The sequence below is a fragment of the Chiloscyllium punctatum genome, chromosome 40, assembly GCF_047496795.1.
Source record: "Chiloscyllium punctatum isolate Juve2018m chromosome 40, sChiPun1.3, whole genome shotgun sequence".
Classification (NCBI taxonomy): domain Eukaryota; kingdom Metazoa; phylum Chordata; class Chondrichthyes; order Orectolobiformes; family Hemiscylliidae; genus Chiloscyllium; species Chiloscyllium punctatum.
The window spans coordinates 68427066-68449757 of NC_092778.1; the positions used below are offsets into that span (position 1 = coordinate 68427066).

The following is a 22692-nucleotide window of genomic DNA, read 5'->3' on the forward strand; positions in this document are numbered from 1 at the left end:
AACTCCTTGCCTGCTGGTGCCTTCTTGCGATCTTGAAATCTTTGTTCTGACTTCACTACTCTCAACCTCCATGTACTTGAACGACAATTTCGGTTCCTATCCCCCTGCTGAATTAGTTTAAACCCACCCGAACAGCATTAGCAAATTTCCCCCCCACCCCCAGGATATTGGTACACCTCTGGTTCAGGTGTAGATCATCCTGTTTATAGAGGTCCCACCTACCCCAGAATGAGCCCCAATTATCCAGGTATCCAAAACCCTTCCTCCTGCACCATCCCTGTAGCCACGTGTTCAACTGCTGTCTCTCCTTATTCCTCACCTCACTAGCACGTGGCATGGGCAACAAACCAGAGAAAACAACTCTGTTTGTTCGAGCTCTAAGCTTCCACCCTTGCTCTCTGAATTTCTGCTTTCAATCCCCATCTCTCTTCCTTCCTATCTCGTTGGTGCCTATGTGGACCATGACTTGGAGCTGCTCCCCCTCCCCTGCAAGGATCCTGAAAACACAATCAGAGACATCACGAACCCTGGCATCTGGGAGGTAACACACCAACCGTGAGGCTCTCTCATTCCCACAGAATCTCTTATCTGTCCCCCTAACTATGGAGTCCCCAATGACTAATGTAGGAGGAACATTCAGCTGCCCAAAGCTCCATTAAATTCCCAAAGAGACTACTGAAAAACTAAAACAAAATATAAAGAAACCAGTTAACTTACCAATTGGCGCATAGCACCTTTTATTTTTGGTTCGAGGAGGAGGGCGGGTGGGAGACACTACCTGAGTCATGTTTCGGGTAAAGCACCCACCCAGATATAAAGCCTCACATATCCAGCAGACCCATGTCTGCTCCTGCTCAGTATACACGAGGTAAACCTTTATATCTTTTAAAATTTATCTTCCAATCGGCCCTCTAAATCCTCGCTGTCACTCCGCCCACTCCAACTGCCGCTGATAAAAGGTTAAGAAGACTAATGGAATACAGGCCTCTATATCCAAAGGACTGCAGCACAAGGATGCAGAAGTTGTGCTGCTGTAACACAAACTCTGGTTAGACCCCGCTTAAAGTATTCTGAGCAGATCTGGGCACCACATTTTATGAAGGATATATGGCCTTGGATGGAGTACAACATAGGTTTACAAGAATGATATCTGGACTTCTGGGGTTAATCTATAAAGTGAAATTATACAAACTAGGACTGTTTCCTCTAGAATTTAGAAGGTTAAGGGGTGATCCCATCAAAGATATTAACAGGAAAAGACAAGATAGGTAAAGATAAACTATTTCCACTGGTTGGTGATCCTAGAAGTAGAGGCACAATTTGGAATTAAGGCTAGACTGTTCAGGAAAGATGTTAGAAAGTACTTCTACATGCAAAGAGTAGTAGAGATTCAGAACTTTCTTCCAAAATGGCAAGGAACACTAGGTTAGTTGTTCATTTAAAATCTGAGAAAGATACATTTATGTTAAGCAAATGTATTAAGGGATATGGGCCAAAGGTTGGTATATGGAGATAGCCCACAGGAGAGTCATGATTTCACTGAATGGTGGAACAGGCTCAAGGGGCTGAATGGCCTCCTCCTGTTCTCCTGCTCCATTATCTATATTAGTAAAACTTTACCAGGCTTTTGCTGGTAAATTGCTAGATAAACAGTGTGATACAATCACAGGAGTGTCCTGGTTATGTTGTCTAGATTGGGTGGTATGGTGGCTCCATGGTTATCACTGCTGCCTCACAGCACCAGTGTCGATTCCAGCCTTGGGAGACTGTTTATGTGGAGTTTGTACATTGTCCCCGTATCCGAGTGAGTTTCCTGTGGGTGCTCCAGTTTCCTCCCACAATTCAAAGATGTGCAGGTTAGATGAATTGGCCATGCTAAATTGCCCAGAGTGTCCAGGGATGTGCTGTCTAGGTGGATTAGCCATGGGATATGCAGGGTTACAGGGATAGGGCAGGGGTGGGTTGATCTTTGGAGAGTGGGTGTAGACTCGATGGCTCAAATGGCCAGCTTCCCCACTGTAGGGATTCTATGATTTAATTCATCATACCAAGTCTAATGGTGGTAACTGGGCCTCAAACATCTGTTGGAATAGTGAAATGAAGTCAGCCTCAATTTCCATTCTCGATTATCATTCAGTGACCCCTGCTGGAAAGTGCTTGTATGTTAACTGCACAATAAAGAGATTCATATTGTTTATGTTACAACTGAATACACCACTGCAGCTTCTGAAGCTGTGAAAATATCCATCCCATTTTACCCAGCATACTTATACTTAGATCACATTTATCACCCAACCCTAACTGGCCCTTGTGAAAGTGGTGATGAACTGCCTTCTCAAAATGTACATTCTGCTTGGGCTTTACTACAAACCGACCGACTCCCACAGCTACCTAGACTACACCTCCTCCCACCCTGCCTGCTGTAAAAACGCCATCCCATATTCCCAATTCCTTCACCTCCACCGCATCTGCTCCCAGGAGGACCAATTCCACTATCGAACTACCCAGATGGCCTCCTTCTTCAAAGACCGCAATTTCCCCTCAGACGTGGTCGACGATGCTCTCCACCACATCTCCTCCACTTCCCGCACCTCCGCCCTTGAACCACGCCCCTCCAATTGCCACTAGGACAGAACCCCACTGGTCCTCACCTACCACCCCACCAACCTCCGGATACATCGTATCATCCTCCGCCACCTCCAAACGGACCCCACCACCAGGGATATATTTCACTCCCCTCCCCTATCAGCGTTCTGAAAAGACCACTCCCTCCGTGACTCCCTCGTCAGGTCCACACCCCCCACCAACCCAACCTCCACTCCCGGCACCTTCCCCTGCAACTACAAGAAGTGCAAAACTTGCGCCCACACCTCCCCCTCACCTCCCTCCAAGGCATCCAATGGATCCTTCCATATCCGTCGCAAATTCACCTGCACCTCCACACACATCATCTATTGCATCCGCTGCACCCGATGTGGCCTCCTCTACACTGGGGAGACAGGCCACCTACTTGCGGAACGTTTCAGAGAACACCTCTGGGACACCCGCACCAACCAACCCAACCGCCCCGTGGCTGAACACTTCAACTCCCCCTCCCACTGCACCAAGGACATGCAGGTCCTTGTCCTCCTCCATTGCCAGACCCTGACCACACGACATCTGGAGGAAGAGCGCCTCATCTTCCGCCAAGGAACCCTCCAACCATAAGGGATGAATGCAGATTTCTCCAGCTTCCTCATTTCCTCTGCCCCCACCTTATCTCAGTCCCAACCCCCAGACTCAGCACCGCCCTCTTGACCTGCAATCTTCTTCCTGACCTTTCTGCCCCCACCCCCTCTCCGGCCTATCACCCTTACCCTAACCTCCTTCCACCTATCGTATCCCCAGCGCCCCCCCCCCCAAATTCCCTCCCCCCTACCTTTTATCTCAGCCCGCTTGACACACTAGCCTCATTCCTGAAGAAGGGTTTATGCCCAAAATGTCGATTCTCCTGCTCCTCGGATGCTGCCTGGCCTGCTGTGTTTTTCCAGCACATTTTTCAACTCTGGTCTCCAGCATCTGCAGTCCTCGCTTCCTCCTCCAGGTCTCCTGCATTCCTCAGAGTAAAGGGGCATCAATTTAAGACTGAAATAAAAAGGAATCTCTTCTGTCAGAAAGCTGAGAGTCTTTGGAACTCTTGTCACAGAGAGCTGTGAGGCAGAGTCCTTATGGATGTTTACGATGGAGCTAGATAGATTCTCGATCAGTAGGGGCATCAAAAATTATTGGAAAAGGGCAGGAAAGAGAATGTGAGGAATTTTGAACCAGTCATGATCCTGTTAAATGGTGGAATAGACGCAAGAGTTGAATGACCTATTCTCCTGTTCCTATTTCTTATGGTCTAATGGATAGGTTCTTTGCAACAAGGAGGAACCTCAATGCAGGGAAGATTGTTTAACCCAGAGGAGCTTTTTCTCCGATACTGGGCCCCATGATTTTTGTTTGCTTCTCCCTTGTCTGCTTGGACTCCAGGTCTCCTGCATTCCTCAGCAACTACTGCCTGAAGCTTCAAATCTGCCTGTCTTCTGACTGGATTGTATCAGGACCTGCCTGTTTTCTTTCATTGGATAGCAAGTTGTCAGAGAGCAAATGAGGAACCACCTGCTGTAAGTTAGCCGAGTAAGTTCCACTGTTAGTATGTGTGGAGTTGAAACCTGCTTTGAAACCTGACATCTGAGTCCTACTATCTTTCTGAAAATCCACAAAAAATTATGAACTCCATTTTAGGAGCTTATCAGATCTCCAGTATTGTTGCTAGTGTTGAGTCAGAGGTTGTAACGTTTTGCAGAACAGGATTCCTGGCTGTGTTGGTAAGGGAAAAGACCATTAGATGTAGCTATAGCCCATAGAGTGTGCTGTGCCATTCAATAAAAACAATAGCTGCTTTGATTATCCTCATTTCTACTTTCCCTCCCCTCACCCAGCCTCAACAGTCATCTGTGGTGAAGAATTCCACAGATTCACTCCCCTCTGAGAGAAGGAAATCCTCCTCAGCTCTTCCTTAAATGTGCAACTCCCTTATTCTGCGATTGTTCTGTCTGGCCCTCAACTCTCCCATTTTACTAAGATAAGAAAGGGAATTAGTACAGGTAGGAAGTCACTTATAGCATTGTTCATTTGGGTGCCTAAGAGTCATCACACTGTAGGTTAGGGTAAACAGGATGAAATAATAAGGGTTTGTGAGAAAGGCATGGTGATGATCATTAATCATGATTATTTTAATCAATAAATAGATTGAGCAAATCAATCTGGAAAAGAAATCCTGGATGATGAGATCATAGTGTAAATTGGACAATTTCTTATGCAGCAGGATGTTCTAGAGCCAGGAGAAAGCAGACTATTCTCAATCTGTTAACATGTGGACTTCAGTAAGGCGTTCAACAAGGTTCCCCATGGGAGACTGGTTAGCAAGGTTAGACCTCATGGAATACAGGGAGAACTAGCCATTTAGATACAGCTCTGACTCAAAGATGGAAGACAAAGGGTGGTGGTGAATTAGAATAGATAGTGAATTTAGAATTAGAATTCCTACTGTGCAGAAACAGGCCCTTCGGCCCAACATGTCCAACCAACCCTCCAAAGAGTATCCCACCCAGACCCATTACCTTACATTTTCCCCAGACTCAGACGACTGTCTGTGTGGAGTTTGCACATTCTCCCTGTGTCTGCGTGGGTTTCCTCCGGGTGCTCCAGTTTCCTCCCACAGTCCAAAACGTGCAGGTTAGGTGAATTGGCCATGCTAAATTGCCCGTAGTGTTAGGTGAAGGGGTAAATGTAGGGGAATGGGTCTGGGTGGGTTGCTCTTCGGAGGGTCGGTGTGGACTGGTTGGGTCGAAAGGCCTGTTTCCACACTGTAGGGAATCTAATCTAATGCACCTCACCTACACATCCCTGAACACTACAGACAATTTGGCTTGGCCAATTCACTTAACCTACACATGCTTGGACAGTGGGAGGAAACCGGAGCAAACCCATACAGACACAGGGTGAATGTGTAAACTCCACACGGGCAGTCACCTGAGGCTGGAATTGAACCCGGGTCCCTAGTGCTGTGAGGCAGCAGTGTGAACCACTGAACCACATGCCACATCAGAGGCTGAGGGGTGACTTTATAGAGATTTATAACATCATGAGGGGCATGGATAGGGTAAATAGACAAGGTTTTTTCCCTGGGGTGGGGGAGACCAGAACTAGAGGGCGTAGGTTTAGGGTGAGAGGGGAAAGATATAAAAGGGACCTAAGGGGCAACTTCCACACAGAGGGTGGTACGTGTATGGAATGAGTTGCCAGAGGAAGTGATGGAGGCTGGTACAATTACAACATTTAAAAGGAACCTGGATGGGTATATGGATAGGAAGGGTTTGAGTGATTAGATTACTTACAGTGTGGAAACAGGCCCTTCGGCCCAACAAGTCCACACTGACCCGCCGAAGAGCAACCCACTCATACCCACTCCCCCACATTTACTCCTTCACCTAACACTACGGGCAATTTCGCATGGCCAATTCACCTGACCTGCACATCTTTGGACTGTGGAAGGAAACCGGAGCACCTGGAGGAAACCCACGCAGACACGAGGAGAACGTGCAAACTCCACACAGTCAGTCGCCTGAGGCGGGAATTGAACCCGGGTCTCTGGCGCTGTGAGGCAGCAGTGCTAACCACTGTGCCACCGTGCTGGAAAAGCACAGCAGGTCAGGCAGCATCCAAGGAGCAGGAAAATCAATGTTTTGAGTGGGAGCCCTTCATCAGGGAAGCAATTTAGCAAGCCAATCCACCTAATGTACACTTGTTTGAATTGTGGGAGGAAACCAGAGCACCCAGAGGAAACATGCAAACACAGGGGGAACATGCAAACTCCACACGGCCACCTAAGGGTGAAATCAAACAGAGGTCCCTGGTGTTATGAGGCAGCAGTGCTAACCACTGTGCCAGTGAGCGGCCTGGGTCTGAGTTAATTGTAAACCATAACATTCTGAAGAAGAATCATTATGGACTCGAAACATTTAGTCTATTTCTCTCTATACCCATACTGCCAGATCTGCTAAGTTTCTCCAGCACTTTCTGTTTTTGTTTTAGATTTCCACTATCTTTAGTATTTTTCTTTTATATCAAGAGATTATGACTGTACTGGTACAATATAGCAGTAAAGAGACTGGTTTTAGTTTGTAACAGATGTAGCGTGTTTCCAAAATCTGCTGTTTAAATGACAAAAAGATGTTGGAAGTTGTTGAATTTAGATCGTTTACAAATGTACTTGATTCAATTGGTTTAGGCACAATTATAATAAATAGTTCCTACTAAAATTGTAAGATGATATAGAGGTGCCTGTGTTGGACTGGGGTGAACAAAGTCAGAAGTCACACAACATCAGGTTACAGTCCAACAGATTTATTTGATAGCTGCTTCCCTCCACCTGGCAAAGGAGCAGCGCTCTGAAAGCTTCTGATTTCAAATAAACCTGTTGGACTATAACCTGATGTTGTGTGATTTTTAACTTTGTCCACCCCAGTCCAACACCGGCATCTCCAAATCATGACTGTTTCACTTCCTGATTAAAGCCTGTCTCAGAATATCTTGAATATATCTCATGACCCAACCTTGACATCCTTCTCTGATAAAGAATTCCACTCTTAGAAAAAAAACTCCTTCCTCTCTGTATTTTTCGTGTACTGGTAAATCAATTCCTGCGACGGTATAACGCTTCAGGGTTTGTTGGGAGTGAAGGAACCTGTGATAAATGTGAATGTTTGCAGCAGTGGGCCTGGTTTCTGCAGCTGACTGCCCACAGACTGAGCTGATAGTCATGGAACAGTCAGGTGCAGAGGCTGGCCGCTGGGTTCCGGGAGGAGGAGGATTTAACACACTTCCAAAGTGCTGACTCCAGTTGTGTTAAAACTTCCCCGGGAACAGCAGGCACGAGTTTAATAAGCAGCTTCCTCCTGCGGAATGGAGATTTGCCCATAAGGTAAGTTTGCTCTTTCTTTCTCTCCCCCAATCTCTGTTTAAATCGGGTGAGTTAGTGATTAACAGGTTGGGTTTGTGAATCTTCCCACGGGTCTTCAAAATACTGTGTGCGCTTGATTTGTCAGATTGATATCCTGACGGTCCTTATTTACCTGATGTTCAGGTTTTAATATTCACATCGTTCAGTGAGTGTTGTTTTACGAGTGAGAATCCCCAAGAGATGTCCGAGTCTCTGCGAATATACTTTGACGTTCGATCGCTCCCGAGTAGCGAATGAGCCGAGGTTGTGGGTGTGAAACTCCAGGGCTGTCTGTGGATTGGGTCTTCCCCAGTGAAGCTGTCTTTCTGAAAATTATTAAAACATTTCAGACCAAAGATCCACAACGATATATATGTTCGATCTATTCTTCAGCTAGCACAAACCGAGTATTAGTGGGGCAATGGCGACAACAACTTACGTTTACATAGCGCCCTAAAGGGAGTGCAGGGAGCCTTTCCAAGGCGTTTCATTGGGCTGTTGTAAAACAAAATGTGACACTGAGCCACTTAAAGCATGGGATCCTCGGGACTTGCCATTTGGATTCAGAATTGGCTTGCCCACAGAAGGCAGAGGATAGTGGTGGAAGGGCCGAGGATCTGTGACCAGTGATATTCTGTATGTAGATGACACCAGGATCAGGAGAGTTGTGGATAGGGCAGAAAGCTGTCAAAGGAAAGTTCAAAAAAGATGTGAGGGGCAAGTTTTTCAAACAGAATGATAAGAGTCTGGAATGCACTGTCAGGGTACTGGTGGAGGCAGGTACAATAGGAGCGTTTAAGAGGCTTTTAAATAAGCACATGAATATACAAGGAATGAAAGGATGTGGAACAAGGGCAGGCAGGAGGGATTAGTTTATGTTGGTGTTGTGTTCAACGCAACATTGTGGGCCAAAGGGCTTATTCCTGTGCTGTTCTATGTTCTCAAGAAATATTGCAGTAATTGACTCAAATCTACTTCAAAGAGGGTGCGCCTCAAAGGAGGAGAAAGCTAGAAATGTGAAGGCATAGGGAGGAAGTTCCAAAGTTTTCATTACTGAAGGCATAGTCACCAAACAGCTGTCCATGGCTTTCTGTGATAGAGTGGATACGGTTGGAGCTCCTTCTCATACTTTAACAAGACAACAATATTGCAAATGTGTCTGATTCCGACTCAAGCACTTCCCAGACAGCACTGAGGTGAAAGACAGGGGGCCAAGCATAAAACCGTGTGTGATTAAAATCATCTTTTCTACCAATTTTTTTCTCACAGTGCGTGATTTTGTGAATTATAACATTCAGAGGACAAACAATTCCAACTGATTGCTGGGTTGTTACATTCAGTACAGGAACACAGACAGGTTCATTGGAAGATTTTCAATAAATCAAACAAAACAATTCAAGGGTTACTAAACAGTCAGTTTATATTTGGATGGAGGCAATCAAAGGAGGAATTGTGCCAACCTTTGGCTGCTAGTTAAGAGCAGAGTGAAGAAACTCCATCTAAGAATATGCTGTTCCAATAGGTTTCAAGCCATTATAACTCAGGAGGAGTCTAGGGAGCCAGGAGGTCAGGTAAGTGTTGATTATAGTGAGGGCTAAGAAAACCCCCTGGGAGCTGTGGGGCTCAGAAAAAAAGTCATATACCATTAACATTCAGTGCAGCAGAGAGTGAGGCTGAAAGAAGGCCAAGGGCAGTGCCAGCTTGGTGAAGCTAATCATCTGTGTAATGTTGAAATTGTGCCTATGATTAGTGCTGGGATGCAGTTTCCAGAATCCAGGTGAACTCAATCTCATTCAGGAGAGTGAACGACCAGGATGTGAACAGTTGAGACAGTCCATGACAGTGTTACTTCTGCGGGAGTTCTGACATTGGATCTTCAATGAAGAATTGGGATCCCTTGTAAAGTTTTAATACAATGTGAGGGTGACTCACAGTGTCACTAATGTCTGAGAGGTTGCTGGGAAATCCATGAATAAAGAATAGCGAAGGGCTTTTGGCCCACCAAGCCTACTTCAACACATGATTCTTTTCTAAAATAAGAGCCTTCTGCTTTTATGCTGTTAATTTCTCTCTGTTCCCTGCCTATTCATGTATCTGTCTGAAATGTTGCTATTGTATCTGCCTCTTCCACACACCCTGGCAGCACGTTCCAGGCACTTACCACCCTCTGTGTAAAAAAAACTTGCCTGTCACATCTCCTTCAAACTTTCTCCCTTTTACCTCAAATCTATATTCCCAACTAATCGATATTTCTACCCTGGGAAAAAGACTCTGTCTATCCATTCTATCCAGGCTTCTCATAACTTTGTAAACTTCTATCAGGTCGGACCTCAACCTCTGATATTCAAGTGAAAACAAACCACATTCGTCCAAACTCTTCTCATAGCTAATACCATCCAAACCATGTAACACTCTGCTAAACTATTTCTGTACTCTCCGTAAAGCCTCCATATCCCTCTTGTAGTGTAGCAATCAGAACTGTATACAACATCCAAATGTGATCAAACTGAAGTTCTATACGGTTGCATCATGACCTGCTAATTTTTATACTCTATGCCCTGACCGATGAAGGTAAGCATGCCCAGTGCCTTCTTGACCACCTCATATATTTGCGTTGCCACTTTCAGGGAAGTATGGATCTGTACACCTAGATCCTTCTGTACGTTGATGCTTTTAAGGATTTTACCTTTGACTGTGTACTTCCCTTCTGCATCACTATGCATTTGTCTGGATTAAATTTCATCTGCCATTTCTCCCCCCAAGTCTCCAGCCTATCTACATCCTGTTGCATCCTCTGGCAAACCTCCTCACTATCTGCAGTTCCCCAGTCTTGATATTATCTGAAAACTTACTAGTTCGACCAACTGCATTTTCTTCCAAATCATTTATTTATATTACTAACAACAGGAATCCCAGTATTGATCCCACTGGTCACTGGTCCAGTTGGAGATCCCCTGCAAAATGGATACACCGTTTTGGATACTGTTGAGAGAAATGGCATCTCAGGAGATAACAGCAGCAGAGCAGCCAAATCCATGGCACCATGGTTGGCTCTGCTGTAGAGGGAAGGAGTGATAGCCATAGAAATGCTATAGCTGTAGGACATTCCATTGTAAGGGGAATAGACGGGTGTCTCTGTGGCTGCAAACAAGAGTCCAGGATGGTGTGTGGCCTCCCTGCTGCTAGGGTCTTGGATGTCTCTGAATGGTTTCAGGACATTCTGGAGGGGAACGGCGAACAACCAGTGGTCATGGTACACGTTGGTACTAATGACACAGGTTTAAAAAAGGGATGAAATCCTAAAAACCAGAATTTCAAGAACTAGGAAGAAAGTTAAATGTAGGATCTCAAAGGTAGTTATCTCGGGATTACTACCAGTGCCACAAACTCGTCAGAGTCAAACCAACAGGATATATAGGATGACACATGGCTGAAAGGATGGTGTGAGAGGGAGGGTTTCAGGTTCTTGGGGCATTAGGACCGGTTCAATGGGGATTGGAACCTGTACAAACTGGCCGGGTTACACCTGGACAGGACTAGGACTGCCAATGACCTTGTCAAAGGATATACTGAAGTCCATGTAGACAACATCAACTGCTTTTCCCTCATCAATCATCTTTGTCACCCCCTCCAAATGCTCAACAAAGTTAGTGAGGCATGATCTCCCCTAATCAAAACCATGCTGTCTGTCACTATTCAGTCCATTTGCTTCTAAATGCCTGAGAACCTTTTCCAATAATTTCCCTCCCATTGATGTGAGATTCACAGACCTGTACTTTCCTGGATTATCCGTGTTACTCTTCTTAAACAATGGGACAACATTGGCTATTCTCCAGTCCTCTGGAACCTCACCTGTGGCCAAAGAGGATACAAAGATGTCCATCAGTGCTCCAGCAATTTGTTCTCCTGCCTCCCTCAATATTCTGGATATGCAGACAGATTTTGGAAAGATTTAAAAACAACAGGGTAATTTTAACTTCCCCCATGTTAACTGGGACTCACTATGTGTTAGGGACTTCTGGATTAGTGGTGCTGGAAGAGCACAGCAGTTCAGGCAGCATCCGAGGAGCAGGAAAATCGACATTTCGGGCAAAAGCCCTTCATCAGGAATAGAGGCAGAGTGCCTGCAGGGTGGAGAGATAAATGAGAGGAGGGTGGGGGTGGGGAGAAAGTAGCATAGAGTACAATAGGTGAATGGGGGTAGGGATGGAGGTGATAGGTCAGAGAGGAGGGTGGAGTGGGTAGGTGGAAAGGAAGATAGGCAGGTAGGGACAAGTCATAGGGACAGTGCTGAGCTGGAAGGTTGGAATTGGGGTGAGGTGGGGGAAGGGGAAATGAGGAAACTGGTGCAATCCACATTCATGCCAATTTCACCAGTTTCCTAATTTCCCCTCCCCCACCTTACCCCAGTTCCAACCTTCAAGCTCAGCACCGCCCTCATGATCTGTCCTACCTGCCTATCTTCCTTCCCACCTATCCACTCCATCCCCCTCTCTGACCTATCACCTCCATCCCCACCCCCATTCACCTATTGTACTCTATGCTACTTTCTCCCCACCCCCACCCCCCTCTCATTTCTCTCTCCACCCTGCAGGCACTCTGCCTCTATTCTTGATGAAGGGCTTTTGCCGGAAACATCGATTTCGAAGCTACTTGGATGCTGCCTGAACTGCTGTGCTCTTCCAGCACCACTAATCCAGAAGTCCCCTAACACATAGTGAGTCCCAGTTAACATGGGGGAAGTTAAAATTACCCTGTTGTTTTTAAATCTTTCCAAAATCTGTCTGCATATCCTCACTTCTATCTCCCTGTGGCAGTTGGGAGGCCTGTAATAGACCCCAGCATTGCGATTTCACCCTTCCCATTCCTGAGTTCTGCCTCACTGCACGAATCCTCTGAGCCATCCTCCCTCAGTGCAGCTGAGAGATACTCCTTTACCAATGATGCAACTCCCCCACCCCTTTACATCTCCTTCTATCACACCTAAACCATCTAAATCCTGGGACATTCAGCTGCCAATCCTGTCTCCGTAATCACAATAATGGCATAGTTCCAAGTACTAACCAAAGCTCTAAGTTCATCTACTTTGCCTATCTACCTGCCAGTTCTGCTTCTCTTTCAGCCAAGACTCTGTAATCACAGTAATGTCAAAGTTCCATGTAATAACCAGCTCCAAGTTCATCTATTTTGCCTATCGTACTTTGCACATTGAAACACACGTATTTCAGAAAGCACCTCCCCTGTCTCAGAGTTTCCCTGCCTGTTCTTGTTCTTAGACATGTTTGCCTTGGCTTCTACCTCTCTCTCACTCTACTACCTTACTCTTCTAGTTGCCATCCCCTCTGCCACACAGTGAAATCCTCTCCAACCACTCTACCATGGATAGAGTGGAAAGCATGAGGCTGGTTCTCGGGTGGAGGGCTCTTTCTCTTTTTAATTTAGATTTCCAGCATTCACAGGATTTTAAAAATTGCTTCATATTAAAGGTTCACAGTACAGAAGAGAAACTATTTGCATCCAGGATAATAGAACATAGATAGAACATAGAAAAGTTCAGCAAAGAACAGGCCCTTTGGCCTACGAGATTTAATCCTAATGTAAAATAAAATAACCTACACACCCCACAACTCACTGCATGTCCAGCAGGCACTTAATTGTCCCTAATGACACTGCTTCCACCACCACCACTGGCAACACATTCCATGCATTCACAACTCTCTGCGTAAAGAACCTTCCTCTGACGTCCCCTCTGTACCTTCATCCTAATATCTTAAAACTATGACCCCCCTCATCCCAGTCAATCCTGCCCTGGGGAAAAGTCTCTGGCTATTGACTCTATCCATGCCTCTCAATACTTTGTATACCTCGATCAGGTCACCTCTCTTCCTCCTTGTCTCCAGAGAGAAAAGTCCAAGCTTAGTCAATCTCTCTTCATGAGACAAACCCTCCAGTCCAGGCAGTATCCTGGTAAACCTTCTTTGTACACTTTCCAAAGCCTCTGTATCTTTCCTATAGTAGAGCGACCAGAACATGACACAATATTCCAAGTGTGGTTTCACCAGGGACTTGTAGAGCTGTAGTAAAACCTCACAGCTCTTAAACTTGATCCCCCCGTTAATGAAAGCCAAAACACCATATGCTTTCTTAACAACCCTGTCAACTTGGGTAAAAATCTTGAGGAGAAAGTGAGGACTGCAGATGCTGGACATCAAAGCTGAAAATGTGTTGCTGGAAAAGCGCAGCAGGTCAGGCAGCATCCAAGGAGCAAGAGAATCGACGTTTCAGGCATAAACCCTTCTTCAGGAATGAGGAGAGTGTGTCCAGCAGGCTAAGATAAAAGGTAGGGAGGAGGGACTTGGGGGAGGGGCGTTGGAGATGTGATAGGTGGAAGGAGGTCAAGGTGAGGGTGATAGGCCGGAGTGGGGGTGGGGGCGGAGAGGTCAGGAAGAAAATTGCAGGTTAGGAAGGTGGTGCTGAGTTCGAGGGATTTGACTGAGACAAGGTGAGGGGAGGGGAAATGAGGAAACTGGAGAAATCTGAGTTCATCCCTTGTGGTTGGAGGGTTCCTAGGCGGAAGATGAGGCGCTCTTCCTCCAACCGTCGTGTTGCTATGGTCTGGCGATGGAGGAGTCCAAGAACCTGCATGTCCTTGGTGGAGTGGGAGGGGGAGTTGAAGTGTTGAGCTACGGAGTGGTTGGGTTGGTTGGTCCGGGTGTCCCAGAGGTGTTCTCTGAAACGTTCCGCAAGTAGGCGGCCTGTCTCCCCAATATAGAGGAGGCCACATCGGGTGCAGCGGATGCAGTAAATGATGTTTGTGGAGGTGCAGGTGAATTTGTGGCGGATTTGGAAGGATCCCTTGGGGCCTTGGAGGGAAGTAAGGGGGGACGTGTGGGCGCAAGTTTTGCATTTCTTGTGGTTGCAGGGGAAGGTGCCGGGAGTGGAGGTTGGGTTGGTGGGGGGTGTGGACCTGACGAGGGAGTCACAGAGGGAGTGGTCTTTTCAGAACGCTGATAGGGGAGGGGAGGAAAATATATCCCTGGTGGTGGGGTCTGTTTGGAGGTGGCAGAAATGGCGACGGATGATTCATGAAATGCAAATCTTGCGCCCACACCTTCTCCCTTACTTCCCTCCAAGGCCCCAAGGGATCCTTCCATATCCGCCACAAATTCACCTGCACCTCCACACACATCATTTATTGCATCCGCTGCACCCAATGTGGCCTCCTCTATATTGGGGAGACCGGCCGCCTATTTGCGGAATGTTTCAGAGAACACCTCTGGGACACCCGGACCAACCAACCCAACCATCCCATGGCTCAACACTTCAACTCCCCCTCCCACTCCACCAAGGACATGCAGGTCCTTGGACTCCACCATCACCAGACCATAGCAACACGACGGTTGGAGGAAGAGCGCCTCATCTTCCACCTAGGAACCCTCCAACCACAAGGGATGAACTCAGATTTCTCCAGTTTCCTCATTTCCCCTCCCCCCACCTTGTCCCAGTCAAATCCCTCGAACTCAGCACCGCCTTCCTAACCTGCAATCTTCTTCCTGACCTCTCTGCCCCCACCCCACTCCGGCCTATCACCCTCACCTTGACCTCCTTCCACCTATTGCATTCCCAACGCCCCTCCCCCAAGTCCCTCCTCCCTACCTTTTATCTTAGCCTGCTGGACAGACATTCCTCATTCCTGAAGAAGGGCTCATGCCCAAAACGTCGATTCTCCTTCTCTTTGGATGCTGCTTGACCTGCTGCGCTTTTCCAGCAACACATTTTCAGCTATCAACTTGGGTGGCAACTTTGAGTGATCTATGTACTTGAACATCAAGATCCCTCTGTTCCTCCACACTGCCAAGAATCCTGTCTTTAATCCTATGTTCAGCATTCAAGTTCAACCTTTCAAAATGCATCACTTCACATTTATCCAGGTTGAACTCCATCTGCCATTTCTCAGCCCAGCTCTGCATCGTCTAGATTAGAGTGGTGCTGGAAAAGCACAGCAGTTCAGGCAGCATCCGAGGGGCAGGAACATCGACATTTCTGGCAAAAGCCCTTCTTCAGGAATACATGCAGAGAGCCTGAAGGGTGGAGAGATAAATGAGAGGAGGGTAGGGGTGGGGAGAAAGTAGCATAGAGTACAATAGGTAAATGCGGGTGGGGATGGAGGTGATAGGTCAGAGAGGAGGGTGGAGTGGATAGGTGGGAAGGAAGATAGGCAGGTAGGACAGGTCATGGGGACAGTGCTGAGCTGGAAGGTTGGAGCTGGGGTGAGGTGGGGGAAGGGGAAATGAGGAAACTGGTGAAGTCAACATTGATGCCCTGGGGTTGAAGTGGGGTTCAATGTTGACTTCACCAGTTTCCTCATTTCCCCTTCCCCCACCTCACCCCAATTCCAACCTTCCAGCTCAGTACCGTCCCCATGACCTGTCCTACCTGCCTATCTTCCTTCCCACCTATCCACTCCACCCTCCTCTCTGACCTATCACCTCCATCCCCACCCCCATTCACCTATTGTACTCTATGATACTTTCTCCCCACCCCCACCCTCCTCTCATTTATCTCTCCACCCTTCAGGCACTCTGCATGTATTCCTGATGAAGGGCTTTTGCCCGAAATATCGATTTTCCTGCCCCTCGGATGCTGCCTGACTTGCTGTGCCTTTCCAGCACCACTCTAATCTAGAATCTGGTTTCCAGCATCTGTAGTCATTGTTTTTACCCATCTCTGCATCATGTCTTTGCCTCATTGTAGCCTGCAGTAGCCCTCTATACTATCCATGGCACCTCTAACCTTTGTGTCATCTGCAAATTTACTAACTCACCCCTCAACCTCCTCATCCAAGTCATTTATAAAAACTACAAAGAGCAGAGGCCCAAGAACAGAGCCCTGTGGGACCCCATTCAACACTGACCTCCAGGCAGATACTTTCCATGTACAATCACTCTCTGCTTTCTGTCAGCCAGCCAGTTCTGAGTCCAGATAGCCAAATCTCCCTGTATCCCATACTTTCTGACTTTATGAATGATCTTGGATAATCTTGGATTAGGAATAATTTTGGCAGAGGAGCGTGTGACCTGATCGTGGTTTATGTAGTATAGCTAGTTCTGGATGAATGGCTAAACCAGCTGCCCATTAGAATTGTTCACATATACCTCCGATTTAAACAAATTGAGGTGAAGGCTGTACCAAAGGAACAACGGAGTGAGGGAGTGTAATAGTTTTAATGAAGATGTCCTCAAATGTAGAGGTGAGGATGTGATTGAGTAGACCCATAATTGCTCTGAAGATGTAATGAATCCTGGAACAAAGTCTAAAGAATCAAGAATTTGAAAAAGCTGTTGTAAGCAATTTCAGGGTAAAATTTCTTTCCAGGGAAAGCATAGAAGGAAGTAGAATTGGGAGGGAAAATGAGGATAAGTGGGGCAAGAGATTATAAGGAAGTGATCAGGGAAGGCTTTATCTGTAATTCGCATGATAGGATAGAAATCACCTGAGACATTGCTCATTGTGATTCAGTGTTCTACGGCAGAGTTATACTATTGAATATGCTCAGTATTTCTTTTTACATTAAGTAGTCCTATTTTCCATTAGTTGCTGGGCTGCCTATGGCAGAAGAAATTTGAGCAATTAGTGTTAAGCTTGGAACCAGTGGAAAAGCGGGGGCATGGATCTGATTTAAAATATTTAAGTGAAACCTCGTCTGTTGGGAGAGGTTGACTATCACCTTCCCACTAACTCCATCTCCATGAAAACCATTGTTGGTTGGAATGTAAGGTTTGAGTTTTATTTACATGTTTAATTTCTACCATACCCATTTTGTGAGTTTAAATGCTCCCCAGTGTTTCAAGTCAGGAACCTTTCCAAGGAACCCATCCTGTTATCATGATAACAGTGCTTGCCAAACATTTTCCAACCTTGGCACAAAATTCAAGACTTGAAAATTGTCCTTACCCCTCAGTGAGAACAGTGAGGTGGTTGGGGATGAGGCCTTTGTGAGTGACAACCTGTCTTATGAGAATGAGATGATCAGCTGGTGTCATTCAGTCAGAGACTCCATAGTGGCCAAGGCTGCCTCAGAATTTGTGACTCCAAACTTTCAGCTCACAACCCCAACAAGGAAAGGTCAGCTCACAACCCCAACAGGGAAAGGTCAGCTCCCAATAGGGAAAGATCAGATCACAACCCCACTTGGGAAAGGTCAGCTCCCAACAGGGAAAGGTCAGCTAGCTTTCTTTTAAAGCAAATGAACATTGTCATGTCTAATTCATTTCTCAATTTTTTAACCAACACCACTGCTGAGTTTTTATATCAATTAAGATGGCATAAATGTCAACAATTGTGACATCTCACTTTTTAATGTTCCCTCTGTGCCTCATTCTGTCAGTCTGAAGGAGTTGGCTCCAATACCACCTTCAGAAGTGTGTGTGTTTTTGGTGTTCTTTACTTTTGTAGTTATGATCCTCGGTAAATGACGTTTCCACACATTTATTGCTCTTTGAATAAAGCTTTTTCTAAAGAGTTAATCCCATTGGTGACCATGTCTTTCCGTATATTCCTTTGGAGTTATATTCCTGAGATTCTCCAACTCTTCTTCTTTCTTTAAAATGCTACAACTTGTTTGACCAAGCCTTTGGCCATCTCCCAAATGTCATCTGTGTTGCTTGATTTCGAAGTTTGTTGTATAACAATCCTGAGATGCTTTGAGCCTTTTAGGTTTGTTAATTCATTCATGGGTTTTGGGGGTCAGTGGCTGGCACAGCCTTTATTGCCTGTTCCTAACTGTCCTTGGGGCTGCCTTTTTGAACTGCTGCAGTGTTTCTGGTATAGGGACCCACAGTGCTAACAGAGAGGGAGTTCCAGGACTTTGACACGGCAACAGTGAAGGAACTGAGATATATTTCTAAGACAGAATTGTGCATGGCTTGGAGGGAAACTTGCAAGTGTTGGTGTTCCTATGTACCTGCTGTTCTTGTCTCTCTAGCTGATAGAAAATACAGATTTGAAGGTGCCATAAGATCATAAGATATAGGAGCTGAATTAGGTTGTTCAGCTCATTGAGTCTGCTCTGCCATTCGATCATGGCTGATATGTTTCTTAACCCCATCCTTCTGTAACCTTTGATCCCCTTACCAATCAAGAACCTATCTATCTCTGTCATAGTTACACTCATTGACCTGGCCTCCACAGCTCTCTGTAGCAATGAGTTTCCCAGATTCACCATCCTCTGGCTGAAGAAATTCCTTTTCATTTCAGTCCTAAATGGTTGTCCCTTCACTTGTGAGGTTGTACCCTCAGGTTCTAGTCTCTCCTACTAGTGGACACATCTCCTCCATGTCCACTCTATCCAGGCCTCTCATTGTTCTGTAAGTTTCAATCAGATTCCCCTCATCCTTCTAAACTCAATCAACAGACATAGAGTCCTTAATTGCTCCTCATATAACAAGTTCTTCATCCCTGGGATTGTTCTTGTAAACCTTCTCTGGACCCCTCCAAAGCCAGCACATCCTTCCTTAGATTCGGTGCCCAACATACATTCACAATATTCCAAATGTGGCCTGACAAGAGCATTATACACCCTCGGTAGTTCATCACTGCTCTTATATTCTAGCCTTCTTGAAATGGATGCTAGCATTTTATTTGCCTTCCCATCTGCCAACTGAACCTGCATGTTAACAGAATCCTGAACAAAGAGTCCTAAGTCCCTTTGAGTTTCAGATTTGTCTTCCCCATTTAGAAAATTTTCAATGCCTCTATTCTTCTTACTAAAGTGCATAAATTCACACTTGCCCACATCGTATTCCATCTGCCACTTCTTTGCCCACACTCCTAGCCTGTATAATCTCCCCACTTCCTCAACAGTACCTTTACCTCCACCTATCCTTATGTCATCTGCAAACATAGCAACAATGCTCTCAGATCTTTCATCCAGACTGTTAATGTATAATGTGAATACTTGTGGTCCCACCATTGACCCCATCTGATCTCCCTGGTCACCGATGCATTCCTGAAAAAGATCCCATTATCCCCGCTCTCTGCCTTCTGACAGCCAATCCTCTACCCGTGCCAGTAGCTTTCCCCTAACAACATGGGTTCATAGAATCCCTGTTCATAGAAACAGGTCATTTGGCCCAACAGGTCCACAGTGACCCTCTGAAGAATACCCCACCCAGAACCATTTCCTTACCCTACCAGTCTACATTTCTCCTGACTGCTGCATGTAACCTACACATCCCTGAACACTATGGGTTAGTTAGCCTGGCCAATTCCCCTGACTTGCACATCTTTGGACTGTGGGAGGAAACCAGAACACCTGGAGGAAACCCACTCAGACATGGGGAGAATGTGGAAACTCCACACAGACAGCCACCTGAGGGTGGAATTGAACCTGGGTCCCTGGTGCTGTGAGGCAGCAGTGCTAACCACTGAGCCACCGTGTTGGGTGGATTCTTATCTTATTCAGCAGCCTCTTGCCCAACACCTTGTCTAAAGCTTTCTGGAATTCCAAATAGATCACTTCCTCTCTTTTGTCTAAATTGCTTGTTACCTCCTCAAAGAATTTGAACAGATTTGGTCAGCACAGCCTCCCCTACTTGAAGCCATGCTGACTCTGCCCTATTTTGTCACACATTTCCAAGTACGTTTTCAGTACTCTAAAATCTTACCAAAGATCAATGTAAGGTTAGCTGGCTTATAATTTCCTGTCATCGGTTTATGTTAGTTATTTTCCAGTCCTCCAGAACCCTCCCTGACTCCAATGATATCTCTAAAATCTCCTCAGCTATATCCTGAGAGCCCTGGGATCTAGTCCATCCAGTCCAGGTGTTTCATCCACCTTCAGATGTTTAAGCTTCACTAGCACCTTCTCTGCAATGATGGCCACTGCCCCCAACTCCCTTGGAGATCTGGAATGCTACTTGTGACCTCCACCATGAAGACTGATTGCAAGTTTTGAGAAGATGTTTAGCTCCGATTGAGGTTCAGGTTGTAAGTTTGCTCACTGAGCTGATAGTTTTGTTCTCAGACATTCCATCACCATGCTCGGTAACATCATCAGTGAGCCTCCGGTGAAGTGCTGGTGCTCTGTCCTGCTTTCTATTTATGTGTCTTAGTCTGTCATGGTGGTTGGTATCATTGTTGGTTCTTTTTCTCAGAGCTTGGCAAATGGAGTCCAATTCAATGTGTTTATTTATGGAGTTCTCGTTTGAATGCCAGGCATCTAGGAATTCCCATGCGTGTCTCTGCTTAGTCTGTCCTAGGATGGCTGTGTTGTCCCAGTCGAAGTTGTGTCCTTCTTAGTCTGTGTGTAAGGATACTACGAGAATTGAATGGTCCTACCTGTCCACCTTCCTTCCCTCCAATCTGCTCCACCCTCCTCTCCGACCTAACACTTCCATCTCCACCTGCACCTACCTATTGCACTCTCAGCTTCCTTTCCCCTGCCCCATCCCCCTCCCATTTATCCCTCAGCCCCCTTGGCCCACAAGCCTCATTCCTGATGAAGTGCTAATGCCTGAAACATCGACTGACCTGCTCATTGGATGCTGCCTAACCGACTGTGCTTTTCCAGCATCACAGTCTTCAACTCTGTAAGGATACTAGTGATAGTGGGTCATGTATTTTGGTGGCTAGTTGGTGTTCGTGTATCCTGGTGGCTAGTTTCCTGCCTGTCTGTCCAATGTAGTGTTTGTTGCAGTCCTTGCATGGTATTTTGTAAATGACATTTGTTTTGCTGGTTGTTGGTACAGGGTCCTTTAGGTTTCATCAGGAGCTGTTTCAGTGTGGTGGTAGGTTTGTGGGCTACCGTGATGCCAAGGAGTTGGAGTAGTCTGGTATATATAAGGGACGCTACCAAAGAACCAGCAAAACAAATGTCATTTCCAAAATATCATGCAAGGACTGCAAAAGCCACTACATTGGACAGACAGGCAGGAAACTAGCCACCAGGATACACGAACACCAATTAGCCACCAAAAGACGTGACACACTCTCACTAGTATCCATACATTCATATGAACAAGGACACCACTGTGACTGGGACAACACATCCATCCTAGGAGAGGCTAAATAGAGACATGTACGGGAATTCCTGGAGGCCTGGCATTCAAACTGGAACACCATCAATAAACACATCAATTTGGACCCCATTTAACAATCTCTGAGAAAAAGAACCGGGAATGATATCACCCACCTCAAGAGACCAAGACACATAAATAGAAAACGGGACAGAACACCAGCGCTTCACCAGAGGCTCACTGATGATGTTACCGAGCATGGTGACGAAACATCTGAAAACAAACCTACCAGCTCAGCGGGTAAACGTACAACATGAAGACTGATTCAGTTCCTCTGTTATTTCTTTGTTCCCTGTTACTACTTTTACAACCTTATTTTCCCACAGTTGAATATCCATTCTTGCCTTTTATAGATCTTTTATATTTCTATAAAAACTCTTGCAATCTTCTTTCATATTACTAGTTGGCTTACCCTCATTGTTCATTTTCATCCTCCCCCTTATTGCTTTTGCTTTTTCAATTGTACTGTGTTGGTTTTTTAAAAACTTCCCAATCCTTTGGATTCCCAGTAACATTCATCACATTGTATGCTTTTTTTTTCTGTTAGATATTTTTAATCAACCTGTTTAGTGCTGCTATTACATACCTTGGTGCAGGTGGAGCTTGAACCCAGGTCTCCTGTCTCAGATTTAGGGACACTACTACTGCACCATTGTTTTGTTTATATGCTGTCCCTATCTTCCCTTGTCAACCATGGTTGCCTTGTCTTCCCCTTAATATGTCCAATAAAGAGGAGGAGAACAACAACAAACTGCCATTCCTCGATGCCACAGTGGAGCGAACAGCCAATGGGCAACTTCAAACCAGCTTCTACAGGAAAACAACACACAGACTAAATGTCAAACTACAGAAGCAATCACCCCAACATCCACAAACAAAGTTGCATTAGAACATTATTTCAATGAGCCACCACACACTGCAGCACAGAGGAGCTATGCAGAGCAGAGGAAAATCACCTATTCAAAAAGAAAGGATACCCAATGATCGCAGTCCGCCAATTTCTCAGCAACAAACCCAAATAAACAGACAAAATACGTCCAGAAACCCCAGCCACTCTCCCCTACATTAAAGACATCTCAGAAATGCTGCCAG

At 45.9% G+C, this 22692-nt stretch overlaps 1 protein-coding gene across 1 annotated transcript in view; it reads left to right on the forward strand.

The window, feature by feature from the left end:
* The first annotated feature begins 7359 nt into the window (after nucleotides 1-7359).
* Nucleotides 7360-22692, forward strand: part of tmc5 (transmembrane channel like 5) — a 225925-nt gene continuing 210592 nt past the window's right edge. The window contains exon 1 of the mRNA XM_072560203.1: nucleotides 7360-7507. The gene's annotated coding sequence lies outside the window, so the exon portion shown is untranslated. The remainder of the gene's footprint in view (nucleotides 7508-22692) is intronic.